The sequence below is a fragment of the Amphiura filiformis genome, chromosome 2 (genome assembly GCF_039555335.1).
Source record: "Amphiura filiformis chromosome 2, Afil_fr2py, whole genome shotgun sequence".
Classification (NCBI taxonomy): Eukaryota; Metazoa; Echinodermata; class Ophiuroidea; order Amphilepidida; family Amphiuridae; genus Amphiura; species Amphiura filiformis.
Genome location: NC_092629.1, coordinates 42884290 through 42911823, shown reverse-complemented (window position 1 = coordinate 42911823; position 27534 = coordinate 42884290). Strand labels below are relative to the sequence as shown.

At 36.3% G+C, this 27534-nt stretch overlaps 1 protein-coding gene across 1 annotated transcript in view; it reads left to right on the top strand.

Annotated features, from left to right (window-relative positions):
• LOC140146245 (zinc finger homeobox protein 3-like) overlaps positions 1-27534 on the top strand; it is a 155565-nt gene that overhangs the window by 14172 nt on the left and 113859 nt on the right. Inside the window, 1 exon segment of the mRNA XM_072168027.1 lies at positions 8961-9028. The gene's annotated coding sequence lies outside the window, so the exon portion shown is untranslated.

Genomic DNA, 27534 nt, shown 5'->3' with positions numbered 1-27534 from the left:
CAGAGCACCAATATGCAGGTTTCGCAATTTCCTCACAATTGTTTTGTTTCAAATTTCATAATTGTTTGCTTATAAACTCCCAAAGGTAAATTAGACGTATATTATAAAACTGGACAATACTTTTCAGTTGTTTTATTTTCCCACGGCCAGCTCCTATTATGCACTTATTGAGTCAGAGAGGGCTAGACCGGATTAAGAATTGAAGAAAAAACAAAGTGTTGGCTAACATTGATTTCTATGGTTGAAGTTTGAATGTAATTAAAGGTGGAATTCTATGATGTTTGCTAATTCAACAGGTTTCTTGTTTGATTGGCAAATGTGTAGGAAAGGTTAGCAATGAAACATGAAAGCGATGTAGAGAATTATTGTTCAAGCTCCTAATTATATTATTGTAAAGTTTAATATGTTAAGTTATCATATAAGTAAGTTAACCCCTAATCGTTACCGTAACCCTAAACTTCACCCTAACCCTAACCAAAAAGCCCTAATCATACATAACCCTAACCTTAATCATGACCCTGACTCTAAATAGCCAAACTCTGACCCTAACCATATCCTTAATGCTATTAAACCCTTACCTTATCAAATAAAATGCCTATAAACTTTAACCCTTTTAGGACTAATGATCCTTTGGACTTAATGAGCTGTTCCCAAATTTTGTAACAGTCACTGTTAAAACAGTGAAAAGAGTGTATCATCAAACGAAAACAATTTCCCCTCTGGCCCCCAGGTAACTCATCAATGTTATATGCTGTGCATAAATAGAAAAACTATATAGATTGAATAGTTTAATTATAATAGGTAGTTAAACACAGTGGTACAGTTAAGTCTACTTGTAATACAATAGACCTGTAACAGCAATTTGCATAATCTCTTTTGAAAGAAATTCTTTTGATTCCAGACTTGCCAACCACGAAAATGGATTAGGTTGGAGCGAAGACAAAAGGCGGGGAGGATAGGTTATTATGAGAGATCAGTGAGGGAAAGAAAATAGGTCTTTTGAGAAATGAAGAAAAACAAGTAATTGTGAAAAGTGGGGATAGTGAGATGTCATTAAGAAGTAGTGGAGGTATTTCATGGATTGTTTTGGTGATGGGATGTTGTTGGGGCGGAAAGAATTAGGTGAATAAATAGGAGGGGATTAATTTAGGTATTGTATGGGTTTATTACATCATTGGTGGGTTAGTTTTTAGGGATGGCCTTGGCTGCTAATTGATTCAGAGTGACTGAGACATTTAGTTTAGTTAGTTTTAGCTTGCTGATGAGTGGAGTGGGTGTGGTTGCTGTGCAGCAGAAGGAACTATATTATAATACAAGAGAGCAACTGGTATACCTTGTGATGTGTGCTGTCTAGGAACATAATTGGGACTAATTAACACAAATTGGAATAATTAATGTGATTTGGAGATATCAAGGTAATGACTGACCAAGGTGAGATAGGTAGTAACAAAGTAACAAAGCAAGGACATGTCTTGTTTTTTGGTGTGGTCTGTCTAGGAACTTAATAACAACTAATTAGTGTGATTTAGTGTTTGCAATGTGTTTATGATGATAAAACCCAGCAAAACTCTCTCAGCTTTCAACACTGAACTTTGAACTCATGAAGCCACTGTGGCACTATAAATTCCATAAAGTTAACATTCTGTGGGCATCTGTAAATGACATTAGTGGTTGCATAAAAACTAGAACCAGATATCCTAAATTTATCTTTGCTATAGAGCCTGACTTTAAAGTGGATAGGCCTTTTTTTATGTCCATTTCATATCAGCAGACTGAACTAGTAACCTACATGTATTTACATGCATATATATTGTCTATTTTGTAGTTGATATTTTTCAGTGAATCTTAGTCAACCATATCATGTTTCTTGGAATCTCTAGGCTGAAAATCCCAGGTCTAGGATATATTGGACATCTCTACTACATGTAGCTTCATACCTAAATAATATTATTCAAAAACACTTTTTACCGCCCATCCAGCAGGTCTTCAGGCATTTGCCTGATTTCAGGCTTTTTGCATCATGGATCTACTCTGTACAAAGTACAGGATAGGCCTTCACATTTTCAAGCAAAGCAGTTTCAGGCATTTCTGTCAGTGCCACCAACTTTCATCCCCAAATTTCAGGTCTTTCTTATGAAGTTAACCTGGAGAAGTTGATTCTTTTGTTTACAAGCAGTTGAGGGTCTACCTCCATGAAATCCAAGGGGCCCTCACATATTTAAAGGGCATGTGGCCAGAGGGCCTGCCTTATTTTGAGGCTTGAGCCTCTGCCTTATTTTGAGGCTCGAGCCTCAAGAATTTTGCCTGTCAATGCATTTTCACATAAGTTTAGGATTTTAGGTTTCATGCAGCAGTTTCATGAATGAAAAAAAGAATGGAATTAGGATTACCTCGTAATGAATTAGTCACAGAATGTTTGTGCGGAATAAATTGAATAATAACAAAGTCAAATTTAAAAACCACTAACATGAGTAATGATGTGCTGTTATGCTTAATAGGGTTGCACACATGACAAAACATTGTCACATCACATACTATCAAAAATTAGGGCCCCGTAGCATAAAATATACAAAAAGTGACAGATTTTACCCTATATTGTAACATTCTGAAAGCTTACTGTTGTGGTCTTGAAGTTTTCATACTTAAAAAAGAAGCTGTAGTTGTTCAATTTTGTTAGCCACTTCCACAGTTTAAAGCCAATAGGCAAGAAATATCCGAGATGAAAGGAGTGTCAAAACTGTGCCAATACCAACCACAGTATTGTGTAACTTTTATGAAAAGCCAACGCACCCACCGGCAAAACGGTTCCTTGTCACTGCCATGCTCTATTATGCTTGTATAAACACTAGTTACTAGAAGCCAAGGATGTAGAGTATCGGCCAAGTCCTTGACTTAAGGGTAGCGTATTGCACCTCGACTATAACATTCAACTTGCATCGACCTAGCTCGTCGAAGGCCGAGTCGTTTTTATTGTTCGCGATTATTTCATGGATGTTTGCTTATAGTTTACCACTAAACAAATGTTGGGTTATACCTTCAGGGGGAAAATTTGGTATTTCGAGAGAGTGTGTGAAAAAATAAGGATGATAACGACGAGGACATCGGTGTTTTAATTTTTTTTAAAGCATAAATTTGTGTGCAAAAGCATTGACCAAATGTTAGTGGCCATGTGGTTGGAAAAACGATTGACTTCACATTTTACAGGGTAATTTTTAAGTTGGTGTTTTGGTTAAATGCTAGGGGTGGGGTAACTGTGGTGTTTATACTGTAGGTCTGTAGCCAGGGCTGCTTGGATGGAGGGGTTGCTCGAAGCTCTAGCTAGATTTAAGAAGCGCTCGGAGTTCATTTCTGATGGAATTGAGTAAAAACACTGCGAATATATAGCAGGTTTCATCCATCATTTGTGTCTAATTACACTTACAAATTATGTAGATATGGCATTTTGCATGTGAAACAGACATCTTTTTTTATTCAATCAAATCTATATAAACATGATAAGCAATACTGACTACATTAAAATTGACATCAGTGACTGGATTTATAACCAATCCTAGTATAAATGCTTTAGTAGCTACAAATGTAGTAGTGCCTATGTAATTGTAGGCCTATAAATTTAATTGTCACATTAAATACATTCTCCCAAAGACTGGTCTTTCTACATATCCTCAGTATTCGCCACCAATATTGTGCATATTTTGTGCATTTTTATTACCAACCAGATGCAGATGCATGATCATGTAGGTGTGGATGACTGACTGCCTATACCGCTGCCCACTTCATCAGCCAGAAACATCTGGACCTTTATCATGTTTATGGATAAATGGCCTAACAAATTAATTAAATAAAACCAATTTTTACAATTTTTTGCGTGCACATGTTGCAAATTCAACATCACTGAACTGAGCCTTGTACTATTCTATTTCGCCTAAAAACAGCTAACAAACATACTGATTAGAGCTCAGATGAATGGGGGCGCTTGAATTGTGTTTTGACAGAGCGTGCACACCCCCAACCTTCAAAACCCTACCCCATTTATAAGGATAAATTTTACTCTTTAGGGTAATTTTATTTATTGAAACATGGACCCATGTCAGGATTTTTTTTTAAATTCGGATAAAAATTGCACACACTATAATTTGCAAGGGAGATTTGCCTAGTTCATAGATACAATGTAGAGAGGAGGGTGAACAAACGTTGACAGATGGATGGGGGGGGGGGCTAGCCCAGATGACCCATAGAAATAGAAATCCTTCTCATATACAACAATCCCAGAGAATAAAATTTAAAAATATATTTTTATGCTAATGAAATGTATAATTATTTAATTTCAACTCCAAACCGAACAAAATTGCACTTGGAAATAATTAATTTTTGCTGAAAACCACAGACAATTTTAATCATACCCAATTGTTCCAGCTCACTAATTCAAATGTAAATGAACCCTTTCGTTAACAGCTAAGGCAATGTATATACGGTTTAATTAAAATGCAAATTTATAATATACTTTAAACCTCTCAACCAGGTGTCTATCTATTATAAATGACATGAAATATGTATTTTTTATTTTTTCCCTGTATTTAATGGGAAAAATAAAAAGATATATAATTTGGCTGACATGCATGCTGCTGACTCAATTAACAGTATAAATGATACATTGTTCATATATAATTGAAGATAATGTTTTACATTATTTGCCAAGTTTAGTTATAGTTGAATATTTTACTAATACTAGTACATAGGCCTAATCATTAATAAAATACTCTGTGTGCTGGCCATAGGCTTCAACATAAAAAGCCCAAGTTTTGAAATATTTTCTAAAAAATAGAACTTGTCGGCTGCAGTTGACACTCGTGAGGAGAGTGTATTATTGAATGTTGATATTGAAATCAGTAGAATCAGATAATCAATGTTTGTAAAACCATATTGAATTGTTACAGTTATTGCTCTACAATAAATAGGCCCTAAAATTTACAAAAACCACAAAACATGTGTCTGGCTGAAAAGCATACAAACATCATTTTGTTGACCTTGCTTTTTTAATATTAGATTATAAATTTATGATTTCATAGGCATAGCGAGACAGATTTGTGTGAGTTTATATCCATCTATTTTTGTCATAGTCACGGTCTTGTGGTTCTTGAAGTGTAAAATGCCATTTTGAGAAGTTGTGTTTGGGAAAATTAGACACATGGCCACATTATGACTATAGAGGGCAGCAGAACAAGTGAACAGTGAACCTGTTGTATGTGTATACCTGTAGAATCCAACTACTGATGGTTTCACAGATAAACCAGATTGGAACAAAAAGTCACATTTGATTTATTAGAAAACGGCAAACAAACTGCCAGTGCACTCATCTTTATTCTCAGATGTAAACTTTTTAAATGTTGAAAAATTTCAAATTTGCAATGGAGAGATGAATTCCAAAGTAACTTTTTAATCAAAATACAATGCACATTGCATTCCTCCTGCTGGACTTTGAACAGTAGGACTAGGAGCTAGAATATTCTCAATTCCATAGCACAGTTCGTTAACCCGTATTCAACAACAATTACTCAAAATTTGACCTCTAGATGTGCAGGATGAGTTTTTGTACCAACACATTTCCACACAGGGAGTGTGAATTTCAAATGGGGGCTAACTGAATGGGTGAGTCCATTTGAAATCTACACCCCCTGTGTGGGAAGTTAAGGTTGCATTTTCCATAGGGGTGTATGGATTTCAACTGGAATAGCATATTTAGCCTATTTGCCAGTACACACATTTATTTTAGCCTTGTCAGTACTGTGATTAAGCATCATTTTAATGGGAATGAAAAATTGGCATTCCAAGTTGCCTTTGGTTAACAGAGTCCATTCCTATTATTGTCAATGAATTAGCCATGTATGACCAGCAAAAAATCTTTGAAAATTAATATAAATACTAATTTATATTAATATGGCCTGCCTTTTATGCGCATTCATTCTTTCTTATCGTGTATTCACATCTGAAGTTTATGCTTCAAAAGAGCCCATAAAAGGATATATTATAGCCTTATTTGGAATGATATAATCACTAATGATTTGGTGTATGACCGTCCATTTTAGTGCACAGACAATTGTAATCTGTATTTCTAGAATCTGTGAACCAATACTAGGCTTGTTTGTACTCATTTGTATGCATTTTTCATGAAGATTCAAAATATGGAAGTGAAAATGTGAAATTCTGGGCAATTTTAATTATTTGAAAGATTATAGGTGCAACTGCAACTACTCATGATGGGTTTAATAAGTTTATGAACCATGTCCAGCCCATAGAGCCGTAATTATAGAGGAAGAAAAACGCGGACATTATGTAAAGGACCCTCTTGTACCCGGCTCATGTTTAAGCTTAATGGATCCCATGAAGCGTAACAAAATACCAATACTAAACCGCAAACTCATTTTTTTTTTTCTTTTTTTTTTTTTGTAGGCAAGCAATTGTCTAAATCACTGATTAAATATCACAATTTAATTTTTTTTCTTTTCACATGAAATGTATGTCTGAGTTTTGTGCACGGTGGACTATTATGTTCCGCACGTGTCTAAGAGTGGTGGAATAAGTACGACTCAATTCCCTTTTTTTTTGCGTCAAGATGGGTGTCTTTTAAATCACAAGCGGGTACAAATTAAATATTTGTACATATTTGAATGCAGCTTAATACAACTCGTATATGATCACAATAATTAGAATTTACAGTTTTAATTTGTAAAATTTCAAACATTTTGGTCTTCATGCGATTGTGTGTTTTAAGGGTTAAGCAACTCGCTTGCCCAGCTGGCATTGGGTCAAATAAAAAAGAGAAAATCTCAAATCAAGTCCATTTGAATAATTCCAATTGCAATGCGGCAAATAATCACGTAGATTTAACATAATCATTGTGAACTCCAATATTGTGTGATTTCCAAGATAAACAATACGACCTACCAATGGGTGGCTCAATTGGCACTTTTTGCTTTTCGAAGCTAATATGCACTAATTAACTTTCGTTTGGTCGGTGTTAATTTTACGCAACATTGGTCAAAATTGAATGTTTTCCCAAGAGGAGGATGTACATATATATATGTATATATATATATAGATGCGAGAGAGGAGATACTCTCGTTAAGGTAACTTTAATTAAGCTCGGAGGTCTGTAAGACATTTGAGTCTTTTTGGATTATCATCATGATGATGAGCTGATTATGCTTGTGTATGTGTGTACAACTACAAGTGTCACTAGGATCCACAACATGCTCATCTATCATGGCACATTTCTTTAATCCCAATACATTTGTACATTCATTGAATGACCTTTGAAAATTTGGGTACAAAAACTCATACTCTGCAACTTGAGATCAAATTTTGCACTATGATTGTTTAATTGAGGTTTTTGAATTATGCCATTGGGATGAGGCCATTGTGGTGGTCCATAGTGTGTCTTTGCTGTGTCTTCTGTAAAAGTGTCGGTTTAATGTAATGCTTTGTGTGTTGTCCATAGGCGTCAACATAAAATAAGTTTTGAGATATTTTCTCAAAATATCAAAAGCTATTTCAAGAACCACTGAACCCAAACTGAGCTTGTTAGTATACTCATTTTAATGCATTTTTCAAGCTGATTTCAAATATGGAATTTTTAAAGACAATTTTGAATTTGACGTCTGCAGTCGATAATGTTGTGAGAAAATCTCATTTTTTGCCAAATATAGTTTGCATTTCTGGTCAAATGTGAACATGTTGATTGCCCTCCCCCCCCCAAAAAAAAACCCTCAACAAACAAACGTTTTACAATGAATGTACATGTAGCAACAGCCCTTCAAAAAATTTAGCGTCTTTTTATGCTCATAATAAAAATGGCAATGTCAGATGAAGTCTCAACCTCAGATACTGGAATTTATACTGATTCCACTTCCAGACTATAAATGTTGATGAATAATAATAAGCTTCACTTGTATCATGCAATTTGTTTATAATATGCGTTTCAAAAAAACTAGAAACGTTGAAATATTTTTAGTATTCTAAACGAGTTTGTCGTAATAAGTGAGAAATCTAATTGTGTCAGTCGCTACCTGAGACTGCCAATTTCCTCACTTCTTCACAAACTTGACAATTTTTCAAATTAATAATTAAAAATCAGTCAATCATTTAATTAGAAGCGTGTAAATAACCTAGATGAAAACATGGTACCGTCTCAACGCAAGCAGACAAAGTTCACTTACTGATTGAAGAGCGTGGCGTAGAATTGAGTCGTTAGATCATAGGGGATGATGTTAGATGACTTTGATCGTAGCAGGTTCGGTGCACACTGATTAGCTTTCCGTCTGATAATGTACGAAGTGAATTTTAATGCTCTACATGGTGTGCGACTTACTTATTATAAGCTTTGACATGCGATGCAAATTAACTATTTATATTTAATGTGCTGAACTTGAGATCACAGAAAACAGGTTGTGTGGGAATTCAATGGCATGAATGTTTGGACTTGTCTTATAGTACCATAATTTGTATGCTTATAATGTTTGTGTAGGACTTGTCTTAATTAAGGCCATATAAAATAAATTGTTTTGGTTCTCGACCGGAGAATTTTCATGAATGATGAGGGATGGAGGGGTTTTTTCCCTTTAATGTAAAATTAGCATTGTTAGTAGTTTTTGGTCAGTTTTCCAACAGTGCTCGAGGAAAGGAAGAGGCAATTTTTTTGTTTCTGTTTGAAATGTGAGATACTGAATACTACAAAAGACTTGGAAATGATCCTTGTTCTCTAATGAAGTCCTTTTATGTATTTAAATCCTCCCTAAAGCATCCCAAAGTCTAAATAATTTTGAGAAATCTTTAAAAAAAAATCTGACAAATCCCAGAAATTGGGGACGAGAACCAAAACATTTAATTTTTTTTTGAACTCATCATAATTTGTATGTTATTAATCATTCTTTTTTCTCTTGTTTTCTCTTTTCTTGTTGCAGATATATTATAAGACAAGAAGAATGAGTGAAAATGAGATTTAAGTATTTCTTAGGCAGCCTTCTACCAGGTAAGTTATTTATTGAATATAAAATGTACCACAAAATCACCAGTCCAATTCAGAGATAACCTTGTCACTGATTAATTTGATAATCATGCAGGTTTGGTTCACCCCAGAAGAACCGCTTTGGTGGGGCTTCCTCTTTAACCTGAAATTATAACAAAGCCTTTTGTTTTATAACCTTGTTTCTTTTCAATAAATTCTTGCAATCATGCAATTAGCTGATTCATATATGATGAAGATCCAAAAATGGAGATTCAGAGAATTGAAAAGATCTTCAAGATGACCTGCATTGTTTGGATTCTGGTTAAGAATCTGTTGTCTTGATTCAGAGAAAATAAGGTGTTGTTATGTTTGCAGAATTGTGCTTATATTATAAAAATACATCACAATTATTACATTCCTTTCACAAAATTTAATTATTTTTAAACAACAGCTTCATCATCAAGGCCTCTTGAGAATTGGAATGTTTTGTGAGTTGCAAGTTTCTGTGAAAGAAACAGCGTGTTTATACTGAGCGCACGACTTTTTGACCCGCTATTTTCCGGGCACAAAATACCGATCACAATCCGGCCACCGTTACCCAGCTTGTTTCTACTGAGACCAGAAAGCCGTGTCTTTCACGATGCACGGCATTTTTTCCTGTAAACAGGAAGTACGGAAAACACATGACGGTTGTATCCCAAATTTAAATGTCTACGTATGGCAGCTCATGGCATAGAACCTAATCACAATTTAGTGTTTTCGTTAATCCAAATTGCATTAATTTACCAGTGGATCTAGTAATTGGCCATTATGATAATTAATTTACAGCCAAAATATAACCAACTCATTAACTATAAAGAAGTAGGCATAGACTTAAGTCATATCCACTTTACTTCATCAAGTTCATGCGAGTCACACATGTGGCCAGTGTACCGTATATAATATTAGAAAGAATGAACCAACTACATTATAGGCCTATGCCAAACTATAATACAAATAGAATATAAATCGCGTTATTTTTCAACATACATGACCTCGACCCGGCAACCGATCACACGGCTCGTTTCTACTGAGCGGGTTACACGCTTTGACCCGGCATGATCCACCTCAAGAGATGGATCACGAAAGGCGAGCACATGACCCGGCATGACACGACAACCGATTACCCAGATCGTTTCTACTGGGCTTGTTACCCGCCATGACCCGGCACGGCACGGCATGGCACGGAATTTGGCCCTCAGTAGAAACACGCAGAAAGACACATCCTGGTCTTGGCTGAATTACTGCATGGGAATGATGATAGTCGAAGATTATAATATACATGTATCATCAAACTGTCGTGCCCTTTTTTTGCCTCACTTTTATTACCATATCTGGTTTGAATTTCTATTACATGTAAGTCCAGCATTTTTGTAAAAAGCGGGAATATTTTGATTGTTAGTATAATAAAAGCTAACAAACCTAAAAGCTGGATCCCGGCGAAACTGAGTTTTGACCAATACAAATTTCTAAAATCATGCATTAAGTACATCATTATCACAACAAATCAATAATTCCAATCACTTCCAATTTATGTTCAAATCATAGAAAAATACCCTGAACTGACGCCTGTTTATTCACAGGCATACACTGGCTATATTAAAAATAACAAAAACTACTATTTTCTTATTTATTTCCCCATGTTGTTCTTAGATTGGTAAAAAAAAAAGTTTTGAAAGAAAGAAAAGTCGGACGTCAGGCATGACACACGTTGACCCACAAACAAAGTTTTTGCTCCAGTCATGAAAGTAATACAGCACAATGTCTGTTGTCCTAGTTAGGGGGCCAAAGTTTTATTGCTTTATTCATGTTTTTGTGTATTCAGAATTTTTGTTGTTAATGAAAAGGCCAAAATAGGGACTAGAGGCCTGCCCTGCTTTATACCAGGCACCCAGGCAGGTGGATCCAACTCTGGCTGGACAGGTGTCAACATGGCCAGTTCATGTACTTTTTTTTCTGAATTCTTTTCAATTTCATGCCAAATATGGAATGAGATTTTTTTCGTACTCTTGTTCAAACTTGGTTGGCTTTGTCTCAAATTACCAGACAAATTTGATCTAGCCTAGCAATAATATCTTTGTAGTTCATTATCCAGTAATGACTTGTAGGCTTTGTCCAGTTCCATTAGCCAAACTTGATCAAATTCCATTGTCTCTCTCTTTGTTGTTGTTATTTATTGTTTGCTAATGACTTTTTAAGCTTTTGTCGCTTTTTCAGAAATTTTTCAGAAACTGTAAAATAGTTTTAAAAAGAAAGCGGACCATTTCTGGTGTCATTTATTGCTTGATATGATAAGAAATGCAACGTTTATTGTTTAATAGCAAATAAGTTTCTGTATAAACTAAACAGTCCAAGCTACCAAGTTAATGCACTAATTGTTTAGTAATAATTAGTCTCTGCCACGGTCCAAGATTTACTTTAGTAAATAGGCTAATTAGAAGATCATTATCATTAGATGGGATATCGGTGGCATTTGTAATTATAATTATTGTGGATAGCATCCATCCTCTTTGAGTTGACCATGCACTATATAGGATCCACAACATGCTCATCTATCAGGGCACAGTTCTTTAACCCCAATACATTTGTACTTTCATTGAATGATCTTTGAAAATTTGAGTACAAAAACTCATACACTGCAACTTGAGGTCATTTTTTGCACTATGGTTGTTTGATTGAGGTTATTGAACTATGCCATTGGGATGAGGCCATTGTGGCCCATAGTGACGATAACAATCAACGTTTTGGTAATAGAATCTGAATCTCGGTCGTAATTGCTTGAAACATAGCTAATGTGTTTTACCATACACCAAAATGATCTCAATTTTGTGGCAAAGTCCAACAAACCCTCATTTGATAATGATAGCCTGTTGACCCCATGTTGTAGAGTATGAGTTAGTACCCAACACATCCAAAGGTCATTTCATGAGTGTGCAAGCATATTGGGGTTAAAGAACTGGGAGTTTATAGATGAGCATGTTTTAAGATTCAATTGTTTGGTTCCACCTTGGAAAAAAGGTCTGTCTTTGCAACTAATACATTTTATGCAGAAAAGACCTAAGATTTAGTTCTAGTCATTCATGAACAAAACTAATAAAGACATGATTTCAAGATGACATTTGATACAAAAAATTATCCTGTTCTGAAAACCCGGTAAAAAAAGTCCATCTCAAAAGGTTCATCCATCTCACTTCTCACAGTTAATGCAGTAAAGACCTAAGATTTAGTTCTAGTCATTCATGGACAATACTAATAAAGACATGATTTCAAGATGACATTTGAAACAAAAATTTATCTAGCTCTAAAAACCGGGTAAAAAAAGTCCTTTTTAAAAAGGTCCATCTCACTTCTTTCAGTTAATGCAGTAAAGACCTAAGATTTAATTCTAGTCATTCGCAGACAAAACTAATGGCCACTCACAGGTCGCAAGGGCTAAAATTAACCTATGATGTTTACTTTACCATCTCTTCACCCTGTCACAAATTGACTTCTCTCGTATAAGTCCATCTTAAGACACCGGGAATGCTCTACCTCCACCTGCTGTCGTGATGAGTGCATGGTCGGCATTCTTCTCTCTTTCACCGATGATCCGAGCTGAGCCGCGAGGCAGTTTGGACAAAAAAGAGATGGTTCATGTTGGTTGAAACACATGGCGGAGATGTTTTGTTGCTCAAAGCTTAAAATGAGCTTCATATAAAAAGATACCAACTCCCGTTTTATTTGGGATGAGTGTGATTGATAAATACTAGTTCACATTCTTTAAATTAAATTAAGATTTGATAATGCAAGTCTGACTGCATATCCTTTCTTGTAAGTTTCCAAACTTATTTTCTCAGTCAATTTAAATATTCCAACATACTTTTTACTCATAGAGCTGACAAATTAGTAAGTCAGACCTCAAGTATGTAAACTGAGTCATTTAGGTAAACCTCATTTCTTAAGGGGGTACTACACCCCTCGATAAATTTGTGTCTATTTTTGCATTTTTCTCAAAAACTAATAAAACAGTGGTAACAAAAGTTATGTATATTATAGGGGCAAGGAATCCAATTACTACAATGGAATTTCAGTGACCCATGACAAGCAGTTTGTTATTTATGATAAGAAATAAGGTACCACTAGGATGTACCTCATTTCCTATCATATATTCTGGACCGCTTGTCTTGAGTCACTGAAATTTCAGTATAGTAATTGAATTCCTTGCCCCAATAATATACATAACTTTTGTTAGCATTGCGTTATTATTTTTGGAGAAAAATGCAAAAATAGTCACAAATTTACCACAGGGGTGTAGTACCCCCTTAACAATGTAAAAGCAAGCAAAGTGCAACTTTGCCGTCATGTCAAGAAGCAACCTGTTGACTACCTTATTCACTCCACTTTGTGTTATTCAATACTTACGTCAGTGATTAGTCACGGGTGTAATCAACTATTTTCCGTAGATGACTTAACCCCCTTTATGCTCTTTTAAGACTAAGAGAGTTATTTTAATTGTGACTCCTTCCCATCATTTCTTGAGAGCGATAATATCCGTAAGAGCTCATCAAATAAGGACTTGAGCTGATTTTTAATTGTGACTTCTTCACATCATTTCTTGAGAGCTCTTACATCCGTATGAGCTCATCAAATATGACTCCAGCTTCCTTACAGGGAATTTCATCAATTTCTTCTTACAGCATTTTGTTTAAAAAATGTTCTCAGTTGGAGAAGAGATCATTACTTTGTCCCGTACTTCAACACTTACCTTCAGTGTACGCATTAAAATTTAGGATAATAAAGGTATTTTATAAAGTAGAAACAGGATGATTGTTCGAAATACCTGAAGATACGTTTGACGAATGCAATGCTAGACTGGTGTTTGGAATTAAGCTGAAATAACCTGTAAAATGGTTCCTATTATTCATTTCGGCAAGATTATAGCAAAATAGGTTCTTTTTGAAATAAAATGATAGTTCAAATGAAAAGATAATTCCATTGATAACCAATTTACACATGAATACATGTTACCTGCGATATGCCACTCCACACTCACACAAGCTCCGTTTGAGGACGATTTGCACGAACTCAGTAGTAACAACATTATGGTCTAGTAATTAGACTCGCTTTAAAACACCACAAAGTTTTGTGTCACCAAATTTATCGTTGTGTGTAACCATAACTGGCTTAGATTTTCAATTGCTCACACATGATCAACGTTCCAGAGAGGGGTTCCCTATTCTCATCTCCGAATAAAGCATGTTTTGTGATCATTATCAAATGTACAGGGCCTACTCAATTGTCGGATTAACACTGTATTAGTGACAAAAGGTAAAAATGGTATTCGTTCAAATTTGGATGTATACATTTTTTTAATTAAGGACATTTTTGGTAGCAAATTAGTAGTATTTGGGCATAGCAGGTGTCTGGGTTTTGATATGAGGGGGTGAATCATTGCAATGAAATGTGGGCTTGGATACCGAGCTTGGATGGGAAAAATTCAGTGATGTATACTTAATGCTCCGAGTGGTAGCCGTATAGGCTTCAGCATAAAAAGTAGCGAGCTATCCTCGTATGAACCACTGGACCAATACTAGGCTTGTTTGTACTCATTTTAATGCATTTTTCATGCTGATCCTGAATATGTTCATAATCATGCACAATTCTGAAATGTTCGGAATTTTTAAGCCAAATTTGAAACTAATTTGAGATTGAGTCTTGTTGTCTGCAGTGGACATCTTCCTGGGTGATAACAAAAAGTGGCGGTTCTCATAAGAATAATTATCTATAGCAGATTCAACTCATCGTGGGACGGTTTTTCCAACAAATCCAGGCTGCTGGTCAATCATCTGCCAGTCAAGCATAACATGAAATGCATGATCACCTGGTAGTCTGAATTTGTTTGAAAAACTTCCACGATGGGTTGAATCTGCTATAACTGTTATCTTTGTGAATTAATGATTAAACCTTAAATTCAATCTTTTAGATTGATGTTGAATCTGTATGACAGACAGTATTGGAATGAATATGAAATGTAATTGATCAACTATTCAATCCTTTTTAGCATATTTCATCTGTACCTGTCCTGTATGACAAAGTTTAGATTTCAGTCTTGTAATTGTGAAGTTTAGGGATGTTATAGGGTTGAGAGGGAGTGAAGGTGGAGGAGCAAAGAAAGAAAGAGCTAGGAGTATAAAGTAGTGATAAGATGAAAGAAGGAGACTACTATACTATTAAAGTCATTACCGTACTAATTAGCAACTATATACCAACACCATTTAGAGGTCAATCTGGAACGATGCGTTGGTTGTTAGCTGCATTGAGAGCAGTCTTTTCTAATTAACGATCTTTACGGAAAACAAAAGAATCTCATTTTAAAACAAATCAATATGCGCAGTGTACACAGAGAGAACGCAAACAAGCCAAGGTCATTAATTTGTTTCCACGTCTAATTAGTACAGCCGGAAAATAGAACAAGACATTGATTGCATTGGATATGTAGGCTAATGAGTGTGCAGATCTAGTTTCTAAAATCATGCTGGTTTTTAAGTCGTTGTTCTAGGAGTGGTACTGGTAATACAACAAACGGTAATTAGAGCTTTCTGCTCCAATTTGCAAACGGCTGACCTAGCGATGGGATTCGGTCTATAAATGGGATTAAATGGTCCAGGGTAATTAAAAGAAGTCAAAGTGGTTTAGATTTCTTGAATTTTAAACTTGAAATGCTGACTTTGGGTAGATTGTATGACATTTTAAGAACAAGCCAGCTGACCTGATTGAAGTTTTATCCTGAAAGTTGACCCACAACTAAACCAGAATTCATAATCTGGAGGGATAAAGTGGCATATTTAGAAGCATTTTGATTTCTTTTCAAGGAAAGACTTTATTATCATTATGCAAGTGGAAAAAGTTTAAACCAAAGTTGAGCATCTAGGCCCCTAATTGCAAACCCTGATGTAGCCAAACTGGATTGATGTATGGTTATTCCACAAATAGAATGAAGCTTCAACTTTCATCAGGTAGAACTATACAAGAGTGCTAGAAAGCCTTATCTACAATAGCTGCCAGATGCCATCTTTCTTTAGATGTGTACAATATAGAATCACAGATATGATAGAATGCAGATATTATCCAATTTTCTATTGGGCAGCTATTGCAGATAGGACTTTCTTGACCCAACCTTGATTTCTTCTCATTCATTTCTTCTGGTGTAAGTTTGTCCTGCACTTTACTGGTATTTATAAATGATCCAACTGGTATAAATGGTCTCCAAAGCTCCAGTTACAAATGTACATTGCACAGTAAAGCTATTTACTAGGCATAATTATTAGTAGGCCTATAACTTCCCAAACTTGCAATCTATCACCATTTTTTGACTGGTAGCCAAAAATCCTCCTCATAGCATTACAAAGTGATTAACTCCATAATACCAAATAACCCATTAAGGCATCTGGCAATCATACACAAGAGGCCCTGCCGAAAAAAAAAATCTTGAGCTGGGTTTTTAATTTCATTTTTTCCCTACATTTTGGGGAGCTGACTCTGCCTTGCAATCACCCTAGGCCTTGACCCCATTCGCTTTTATGCAGATAAACACATTCCATGGGTTGAGTAATTATGAACCTACTGTGGTGTTTTCTTTTTGTTCTGTCATTGGGGCTCTACACAACCAATTATCCATATGCTTCGGTGCTGTATGGCTGGACCAGTTGAGCCTGTATTGCTAGCTGTAGTAGGTATGTATGGAGAGTGGACCAGTACATGTACGCACCCCTGCTTGCATGCATGCAATAATCATATCGCTGTGACATGTATACCGAGTAGAATCGGACCAGTGTTTTTGAAAGGATAGTGGGATAATAATACTTTTGTGTTGTTTGGTGATTGACCCAGCTTAGTGTATTCGGACTGGACATTTTAGTAGGTTAATACACCAGCCGGCCTTGATTTTACTGATTGCATTTGTGACACCGGTGTGTGAAAGTTGTTGGTCATTTATGTGATGATTGTGGAATATTTTTAATCGGTGCTGATGATATTGGAATATAACATTTGGAATAACGTGTGAGGTTAATAATTATGCAATGGGGTAAGTTTGAAAGCACTTGGAAGTAAGCTTATATTTTGAAATAGTTGTAGTATTATACTATAAAATCAGGTGATAGTAGAGTAATAATACTAGTAAAGTTCAACACAAATAAGTGCTAGTCATGGTCATGGTAGTACAGTAGTAGTGTTAGATTGGGTCATGCAATGGGGCATTTTGTTATTATTGTTGCTTAAGGTCGCGCTAACCCCTTCAGTTTGTTGGTCATCAACCTTTTTGACAATTATAACATGCAAATTAATTTGCTATACTTTCTGGTCAAAACCGCTCATTGCATTTTGGTGGAATGTTCCAAAAAATTTACACTTGAACTCAAAGTTGGATAATGTGGTTCTTGACTGAAGCTTGAGTTAAGAAATGTTTAAAACTTTGGAAAGTTGTAAGTACGTCTTATTCCGTATCTCAAGAACCACAACCCTGCTAATTAATAGCAAGTTGTCGGATGTAACTTTCCATACTATCACATTACTATGCCAATGTTACCTAACAAATCATAAAAATTTTACATAAAATAAAGTCAGGTATTGGCACCTTAACACAGGTCTAAATGGGCTATTCCACCTGAAATCCATACACCCCCTATGGAAGACATGACCTTAATCTTCCACACAGGGCATATGAATTTCAAATGGGGTTACCTGAATGAGTGACTACTTTTGACATACCCCCCCTGTGCTGTGTGGAAAGGTTAAGGTCATGGATTAAGGTCATATCTTCCACAGGGGGGTGTAAGGATTTCAACTGGAACAGCCAATGCCAGTCTACAACTCCCATTAAGGATCCTATAACCTGATAAAGGTGTTTGTTCTTGCTACGATAGAACAGAAGACTAACCATAATGGTCCACTGGAGCGCGACCAGCGCACCAGGGGTGCCGTGTACATAGGGACCTGGGTACGGCATTCAAACTCCGCCAAGCGTCAAATATCAAAATTTGACACGTGTGAATGCACTATCTTTTCATACCTTGGTTTGTATTGTTTTCCTTTCTTTTTTTGCCAAATCTTGTTCGTCTTGACGTAAAATGGGTATAATTGATTAGTTTTGAATTAACGAATGGCACGCAGTGGAAACAATGCCTTCTATTATGTAGTTGTATACTTATATATTTGTGTTTTTTCGTACGGAATTTACGATTTAGGAAGACAATCGCGTGACGAGAGATTTGAAAAGTTGATTGTTCTCTTTGGGGATAGTTTGTAATGACAATACATGTCGGCCTTGGTTTGATGAAGACAAGACAGTCGGGTTAATTACCATACACTATTTACCTGTACAATACTATTCATTAAAAGAATAATAGAATACTCTGCTTTTAGTCATTTATCAACACCACGCATAAAATCGCCTCAAGCATCGCATGGCCTAGATGTGTATCCAGGCATTGAAGACTAAGCATTCTTTGACAAACTTTTTTATAATTGGTAATTATTGTTAACGAGTAGCAAAATGCAAATAAGACTTTCCACAATAGGGTGTTGTCCTGGCCGTGTACTTTTTAAAGTTTAATTGACTTTAGTTTTTTTGTTTCGTCTGTATTTTAACTCAGATGATTTGATTTCGCCAGCTGCATGCTTCAAACTCATTTAGGGAAACATTAACGAACCCCAAAGATTGTAATTGTTAGGAAATTAGCCAAATTTAGACCGTCTGGTCTTTTGTAAAATGTAAGGTAAAACACATTTGTCAAAGTTAATGTTCATTGTGTGATCAGTTTTACTTGCAATAAGCCTTAATTGACCTTATATGGAGAACAATTCAGAATATCAGCATGATGATGTCATGAGCAACTTGTTGAACTTTGTAAAATGCAGTGAATTTTGAAACAGAGAATTCAGCAGATTTGTTCATTAGGCTATATTGAGATGGTTGAGCATAGATCTGCAGAATAATTTTGAATTTATTAGCCACCAGAAATGGGCCTTGTATTAATACTAACATAAGTTGCTAAGGGTTGTAGGACTGTCCGGTCAACTGAGGTTCTTAAGAATGAATTGGTTTGCAACTATGTTCCATAAAAATGTATTCAACAGTTCAAAGAAAGATAGCGAAAAGTAGAAATGAAAGAAAGAAGGATGGGCATCAAGGCATCAAATCATCGTTTTCTGTCTGGGAGGCAACCCTCCTCCCCCTCCAAAAAAAAAAAATCCTATTTCAATCCCGAGATGTATAGAATAGTCCTATACCAATCATATCTCAATCAAGCACATTATATCTCAACGTGACTCAAATATCTTATTTATAAATAGAAATATAGTTAGTGATTAATGGAGAAGCTATTTGAAGTTTCAGTTAATTGTTCCAAGAAATATATTATCTTGAAGTCATTATAATGATTTGAAAAGTAATTGCTGGTACAATAGTTGTGTGTTTTAACATGGTTTTTTAAAACTGTTTAAAAACAGTGATGTTTTAAGATCTAGGCCTAGTATAATATTCAACTTCCTCATTATAATTTGACATAACAAACTCATCAATGTCCAAGTGTTCAAAAATTAGTTTTGTCTGTCTGTGTGTGTGTGTGGGGGGGGTATCTGTCTGGGTGTCTGTCTGTCTGTATGTTACAGTGCCACCAAAGTGTATTTGAATACAACTGATCAAATTGTTATCATGAGAAGTCACTATGAAATAACATAGGCCTATCGAAATTTAGAAACGAGCTTTTAGAAAGAAAGTAATCACTTTCCAAGATCGTATAAAAGTTGTCCAAATTATGCATCAGCCGTTGGTGAGAACCGCTCCTTGTCTTCTCCTAATAGGAGATAGAGAGAGAGAGAGCATGGTGATCATGAGAATTGTGCATGTAGTTAATCAGTGAGGTCATTGAGGTCAAGTTGACTAGAAGGTTTTATTGGACCACATCAGCGTGGGTGGATGTGATTAACCTTACTAACTGGAAATGTGCCGACTTTTTTTGATGGGGTAAATTTTTCAAACAAATACATAAAATTAGGGTTAAGATAGTATACAAACATCTGAATATGTTCCCCATACTAGAATTATGTGATACAATAAGTACCATACAAAGTGCAGGAACAGTGAAAGTTTTCATCTTGTGGAAATATTTTTTGAAAGCGATAACCAATGAATAAGATTTTCACATGCAGGACTACAGCATGTTGCGCTGTATAATCATGAGACTATGAACAGAGCGAAAATGAATTTGGAAAGTTTTAGGTCATTACTGGCTGCTGAGTATGTGTCTGACGCTGATTTGATAAGCAATAAATTATGGTTGTTTTGGAAGCCATTTTTTGTTGTGGATGAAGGATTATGATGAATTGTTTGATTAGGGGTTTGTTGTTTGCTGGTTGTTTGGTGTGGCCTGCTATTAAAATGGAGCGCCAAAAGATGTAGCTGATACCTCGATTATAGTATACCCATTTGGTGTATGGGGTAGGTGGAGGACTGGGGCAGGCCGGGGGCAGATGACTGGGGAGTGGAGGGAGGCAAGCATTGGTAGGAATAAAGTTGGAAGGGGAACTATTCAAGGAATTAGAAATTGTTGCCCATAATGAGAGTTTCATGGCAAGCTAGTAATTTCAATAAACTTAGATCACAGACCCTAGAACTAGGATCTGTGCTTACATGATCCAAGTCATGTTAATTTGCATACAGAATACAGTTGCCCATCAGGTGGGGATTCTCAAAAGTCCCTGTTTGGCCCACCTTGATTGGGTCCGATGATAAAATAATTTGCCTGAAACTTGACCAAATTGATTTCATTAGCATCGGAATGCAAGGGATGGGTGGTGGGGTCTCCACGGTTTCCAATTGGTAGCCATGACAACGGTGCCAGGTTGATTTTGGATCTAATTTAGAAGAGATTGTTTACATTTCATAACAAGTTTTGTTTATAGATCAGGCTATGGTGTCAAGCTTAAAGAATTTCACCATCAAAGATGGCCGCCTTGGTTACCATAAATCTATGTTAATGAAGTGTCTCTCTCGGTTGACGTCAGAAAGAACAATCTTTTCTAAATTAATTTGAGTTTCGGCTAGAAAGATAGCTTTGACGTGATTGATTATACCTTCTGTGGAAACAAGCATTCAAGAATTAGGGAAGATATGTTTTTACAAAGATTTATGTAGGGGCCTATTATTTCAGGGTCTATCTAACATCTAACACTCTCCTTCCCAGCATTTTTCTAGTTATTAAAATGGTCATCAAGTGATCAACTGTAGATGTGGCAGTGAACTTTTACTTTCATTATGAGGTTGTCAACTAGAATAATGTTGAGTGTTGATTCCCACCATGCATGTTCACACAAACCTACATGTGTTAGATTGTCAGCAAAGTCATCCCCTAACCCCCACCAGGTCGTATCGCCACATTAGCCGCCAGCTGAGGTTAACAAACTTTGCCCCGGTTATGAGTATACCGGTAGTCCCTATATAAAGGATGTTCATAGCTTCGGGGTCTTTAACCCCCAACATCTAACGTTTCACTGCCAACGTGGATCAGATTTCACCTGATGCGCTGACAGTCATTCCTTTGGCCGCTTAAGCCTGTCCTGTCGTCTGCTGAGGCCAGGTAAAAGGAGCGCTGCCATTGGTCGGTTACAGAGCTAGTTGGCTGATGGCGGTTTTCATGGTGTTCAACTGTTGAATGAGGGTTTGATGTCAGCTTGTTGTGTTACTGGACCAATGCGAGATGTTCTTTCCTCACTCACTAGTGACAGAGAGGATTTGTAGGCTATTCTATTTGAAATCCTTACACCCCCTGGAAGTCATAACCTAAACGGCTTACTCTTTCATGGGAGGGTATACTGTAGACTTATTCGGGTATTGAAATACATACTGTGTGCATAGATTATCAATAATCTGTGTGGAAGATTAAGGTCATGACTCGTGTCTTCAATAGGGGGTGTATGGATTTCAAATAGAATAGCCCAATGGTTTTATACCCTTAAAAAGTTTAACTGAATGTTCATGACAAAACTATATTTGGGCTAACAAATTGAAAAGAAAAGCACCCACTTTTTCCAATTATAGCTCTTAAAAGCACCCAAGTTTGCTCATGTAGCTCTTAAAAGCACCCAATTTTGCTCAATGTAGCTCTTAAAAGCACCAAATTTTGTTCATGTAGCTCTTACTAGCACCCAAGTTTGTCTGTGTATCTTAAAAGCACCCAATTTTGCTTGTGTGTCTTTTAAAAAAGCACCCAAATTCTGTTCATATATCTCTTTAAAGCACCCAATTTTGTTCATGTATCTCTTAAAACCACCCAATTTACCTTAAAATCACCCAGATGGGTGTAGGAATGTTTCATTAGATTACACCTTTAATGTATGCAGCTTATTTGTGGAACATTTCATCCAAACTTACACAACATGGAAAATAAAAAATGGGTCAAAAATGTTTGCAGAAACTTTGGTAATATTGATATGAGGTGAGTGCATACAGTTCATTTCAGGTCACGCTAAGTCTGGAAACATTCCCAATCAAGACCATTGATTCACAGGAAGACTGGCACAGTTACTGAGCATTCCCCTCGACTAGTCTTGACTCAAGTCTCCTGACACTGTTTGTCACTTGTGTTGGGATTCTTATGTTTGGGTAAAGCTAAATTTGGGTCACAGTGGTGACTCGGCTGTATGGAGTTATTTTTAAAAGAAACATATGGCATTGGTGGCCAATCTAGTGCATTGGTGGCCAATCATGTACTGCTGTGTAGTTGTGCCAAGATATACTGATACATGTACATTGGAGCCTGTTAATGTAAAAATAGTAATACGCTTGTTCGTTTGACCATCTCAAGCGGGCATTATTGCACGCAGTCTAATTATCACCACTGTCTAGTCACGTTATGTAACAATGGTTAACGAAGCAAAACAAAGATTGCATAATGCGGTCTGGGCCGGTGGGCGATGGAAACAACTGGGGAAAGACGGTCAAGCTATAACGTGATCCGCTATTACTTGAGTGTTTTGCTGTATACATGCAGCAGCTTTAATTGATTGTTAGCATGGTGAGATCCGCTATTACTTGAGTGTTTTGCTGTATACATGCAGCAGCTTTAATGATTGTTAGCATGGTGAGATCCGCTATTACTTGAGTGTTTTGCTGTATACATGCAGCAGCTTTAATGATTGTTAGCATGGTACATGTTAACGCATCATAGTATCAAAGTAATGCCAACTGTGTTTAGCAAGAGGGCACTGTTTTAAGTTTAGTTTGTGTATAAAGTCCTTCCCATATAAAAGGTTGGGCTATTCCAGTTGCAAACCATACACCCCCTGTGGAAGACACAAATTTAATCTGCCATATAGGGAGTGTGTAGATTTAAAAATGGATTCACACTCCCTGTGTGGAAGATTAAGGTCATGTCTACCATAGGGGGTGTATGGAATAGCACATACAAGGAACCTGGCCTGGCCAAAAGACCACTTCCAAAAGTTCCAACATTGTAAGCTAAATTTGCTTTGATTTGCGCATTACGATATGAGTCCATAGGCCACAATCCCATCGCTGTACACATACACAATTTTTTCTCACAGTGAATTAAACTTGAGTTTCTTTTCCACCCAATAATTAGACTTGGACAAGATTCACCCTTCGATTCCGCTTAGTCGTACTGTTAATTTTCAGCCAGTTTGATGAGTTCCTGTTTTTCATGCCTGTGGCCCCATTATGTGATTAATTCCGAGGACTTGATGTAACAAACAAATTCATTAATTACAGGTGCGGTGTTGTCAAATGACCTGAGCTCGGCTACGCTTTTAATGAAATAGATTTAATTTTGGAGTACGCCATTTGGACTTGTCAGTTTTATTATTACAAAAGCTTCCTAATTCTTAAATTTAATTAACCAGTCAAATTAGTTTGAGGGTCAGCCATTTTGTTTTTTGACAGAGTTACATTACAAATACTTTTTTTATTTAATTTGATTACAGGAAGGAGTTAATTTGGTTATTTTTGGTTTGTTTGAGGAAAGTTGTCATTATTATATTTGTGCGGAATGAAATTGTGGGGGTCATGTCGGGTGAGACAGCACATCTAGAAAATCTAAATCAAATGAAGATCTAACTTGCCTACAACAAGGGCATTGGATTTGCATCTGAAACGAATGAACGGAATGAAAGTTGCACATAAAATAGATCGAAGGAATCATCATACCCAATGTTGGACTTAGTATACCAAGCTCTGAAACTGCCTATTTAATATACAGACAGCCTTTGCACCCTTTGCAACCCCCTGGATTAGCCCCTGTACCCTGAAACATACACACACATCCATCCCTACCTCACACATCTATGGCATAGAAGAGGAAGTAACTTCCATGGGAATTATTGCCCCCCATGATCAACATGTGGGATTGCTGGCCACTCTGACATTTAGGTTTTTTGCCCATTTTCTTCAAATTTTGCACCCCATGAAAGTTGCCTCCCCCTTTGTCTCCCCTCTGAGAATCTGAGGAAGTCCTGGCTACACTACTGCACACCCCTTACCATTACCTTACCTGTGACTTACGATTGGGATTTTATAAAGCTCTCTGCACCTTGTAAAATTCCTTCTCATGAAGTATGATTTGACAACATTTTAAAGTCTGGAGTTACATGTATATACAGTCAATATCAGCATTATTTGTGGCTTGGAATAAATTATATTGTATTGAAAGAAAACTAGTTCAGGATATAAAATGTAGATGTTTACTTGCATGTTTATTATATATATTGCTTGTAGGTAAAGTGGACAAATTGTGGGGGGAAAAACAGTGAATCATAAGTCTAGGTAGGATCATACAAAAGTCAACTTAATGGCAGGAATTAGCAAATGGGTGTTTCTCAGGTAAGTCTGACAAGACAAGAACCAGACGGACACATGTAAGCTTAACCGCTCCCAGATGTGTGGCCTAATTTTTACCAAATTTACAAAAGAAATGACATAATTTTACAAATTTCCTACAGAAACCAATGTGATGATTACTTGTAGGAGATACAAACATGCCGAGTATTTGTTCAGACGTTACTTTTGATTATATTCGTAGACAGGGCGACAAGACGGGAAAGCAGGCGGACATGGAATCTTAACCATACACAGGTGCATGGCCTATTTATGTGTGTGTCAATCTAGAAAATGGCCTTTATGCAAACGCCAAGTGCGCCGATTAGAATGAATAATTAAAAACTTGGAAAGCTGCTTTTTCATCGTAGTCGTTAAATGATATTAGCAAGTGTTGAATACAGTTGTCTTTCAATTGCGTGCAGACAAATGCTTGTCAATGTGCAAATACAAGAGTAAATTAATACTTAAAATCCGTCACAAGAACCGCTGAACCAATACTACGCATGTTTGTTCTCAGAAAGTAATATTCATGCATGTTTCAAATTCAACGGTGATCAATTTTTTTAATTGTTTGATTTTTTAAAATATTTTTTGAAAATGTTGGCGTCGTCTGCTAAGTTTAGAGTGGCAAAGGTTATGAGCCTGCAGTATGGAACTTCATCATTACATATCTATGAATCTTGTCAGAAAAGCATAATGACAACATCATTTATAATCACAAGTATTAATTAATATTAATTAGTCCTTTTACTAATGGTGCCTCATTGTCCGAGCCCAACCTTGAGTAATAAAAAAAAGAAGATAAAGGAAAACAAGAAACCTGTCTGTTTTTTTTTAGAATGTTGAGATTATGGCACGATATGATGAAGAGATACACTAATTGAACTAATTAAACTAATTAAGGATTAGTTACGCAAGCTGTTATTACGAACTGTTAATGAGCAACACAGATAGAGATGTTGTCCTTGGAACTTGTGCATTTTTATTAATCTGTATTATTTTGCATCAAATCCACAGCAATTTTTTAAATTTTCTACTTGATTAAGTGATTTTAATTAATACAATTGGCTTTTGTGAGTTTTCACAATTGTATAATTAGTAACGGCTGTTGCTCTGCAAGAATGTATGAATTATATGAAAACAATGGATACAGACTATACAAGTTGCATTATTATCCAAATACCAATTGTTTTGTGACCATACACATTTTAGTTTCGTATTTACTCAAGTAAAAACAAAGTGTTGATCGTAAGCAATGAGTGATGAAGGCAGAATCAAACTACAAGTAAGTTTCATGTTCGAATTTCCTGAGTTTCATGTGGTAAATTGACTTTAAGTAAGCGACACAGCCACAACCAAAATTGCCGCAATTTCGTATTTTTGGTTTTTACTGGGGGCCAAGAGTTCTGTCTGGGGGAATATGCCCCCCGTGGCGCCGCCACTGGCCACAACCCTCCACTGGTGCGTCACGCTCACACTCCACTGGTGCGTCACGCTCACTATTCTGGTACAGGGTAATTTTAGCAACTTTGATACCGCAACTTTTTAGTGATAAATTTGACACCAAGAACCTTTAAAACCTGTTTTTAGCTGGGATATAGCCAGTTCTACAATAGGGTATAATTATATTCCTCACTGAGTCAGCTTTTGGTTCTTGAGCAAATAGATGTTAGTCTTGGGCAACATTGGCCTCATCCCAATGACATAGTTCAACAACCTTAATTAAACAATCATGGAGCAAAATTTGACCTCAAGTTGCGGAGTATGAGTTTGTGTACCCAAATTTTCAAAGGTCATTCAATGAAAGCTAATGAATGTGCAACTGTATTGGGGTTAAAGAAATGTGTCCTGATAGATGAGCATGTTGTGGATCCTAGTGTCTGACCCAGTTCAGGTCCAGTCCACTTCTGGCTCTAAGCTAGCCCAGTTCTGACCCAGTTCTGTTATGATGAGGCATAAAGTATGTTAAAGTTGTTAAATGTGCATTCCCCATAAATTTACAGTGTTACTTGCTGGTTGTATTTCAGAGAAGCATAAAATGTTTAAATTAATGTGAACTCGACTGACTTTTGAACTTCGGAAACGGAAAGGAAAATGTTTGCGACAGGCTTTGTGGCATTATAAAGTAAACTCACCCGAAAAGTTTAAGCTTATTTGCCGCTGTCTGTGTATCAGGAATTCCTGCCCAAGTTGCTATATGTATCTTGGATTTTATTTTTAGCTTTAGAATTTGCCATGAACACAACAAGAAGTTATCAGAAAATACAAAATGTAGCCCTAAATTCAGTGTTTTTATACTCACACAACTGTCTCTAATGAATGAAATGCATTTGAATGAGCGCACACATGCTTAGTATTGGCCCAGTGTTTCTTGACTTGAAATATGCTTAGTACTGGCCGAGTGTTTCTTGACATTGAAATATGCTTAGTACTGGCCCAGTGTTTCTTGAAATTGAAACATGCTTATTAGTGATCCAGTGTTTCTTGAAAACATGTTTAGTACTGGTCCAGTGTTTCTTGACAATGAAACAAGAAAGAAAATGAAACATCTAATGACATTGCCATTGCTTTGCCATGTTTCCTTAAAATGTGACTTGAATGTTAAAGAATAATATTGATA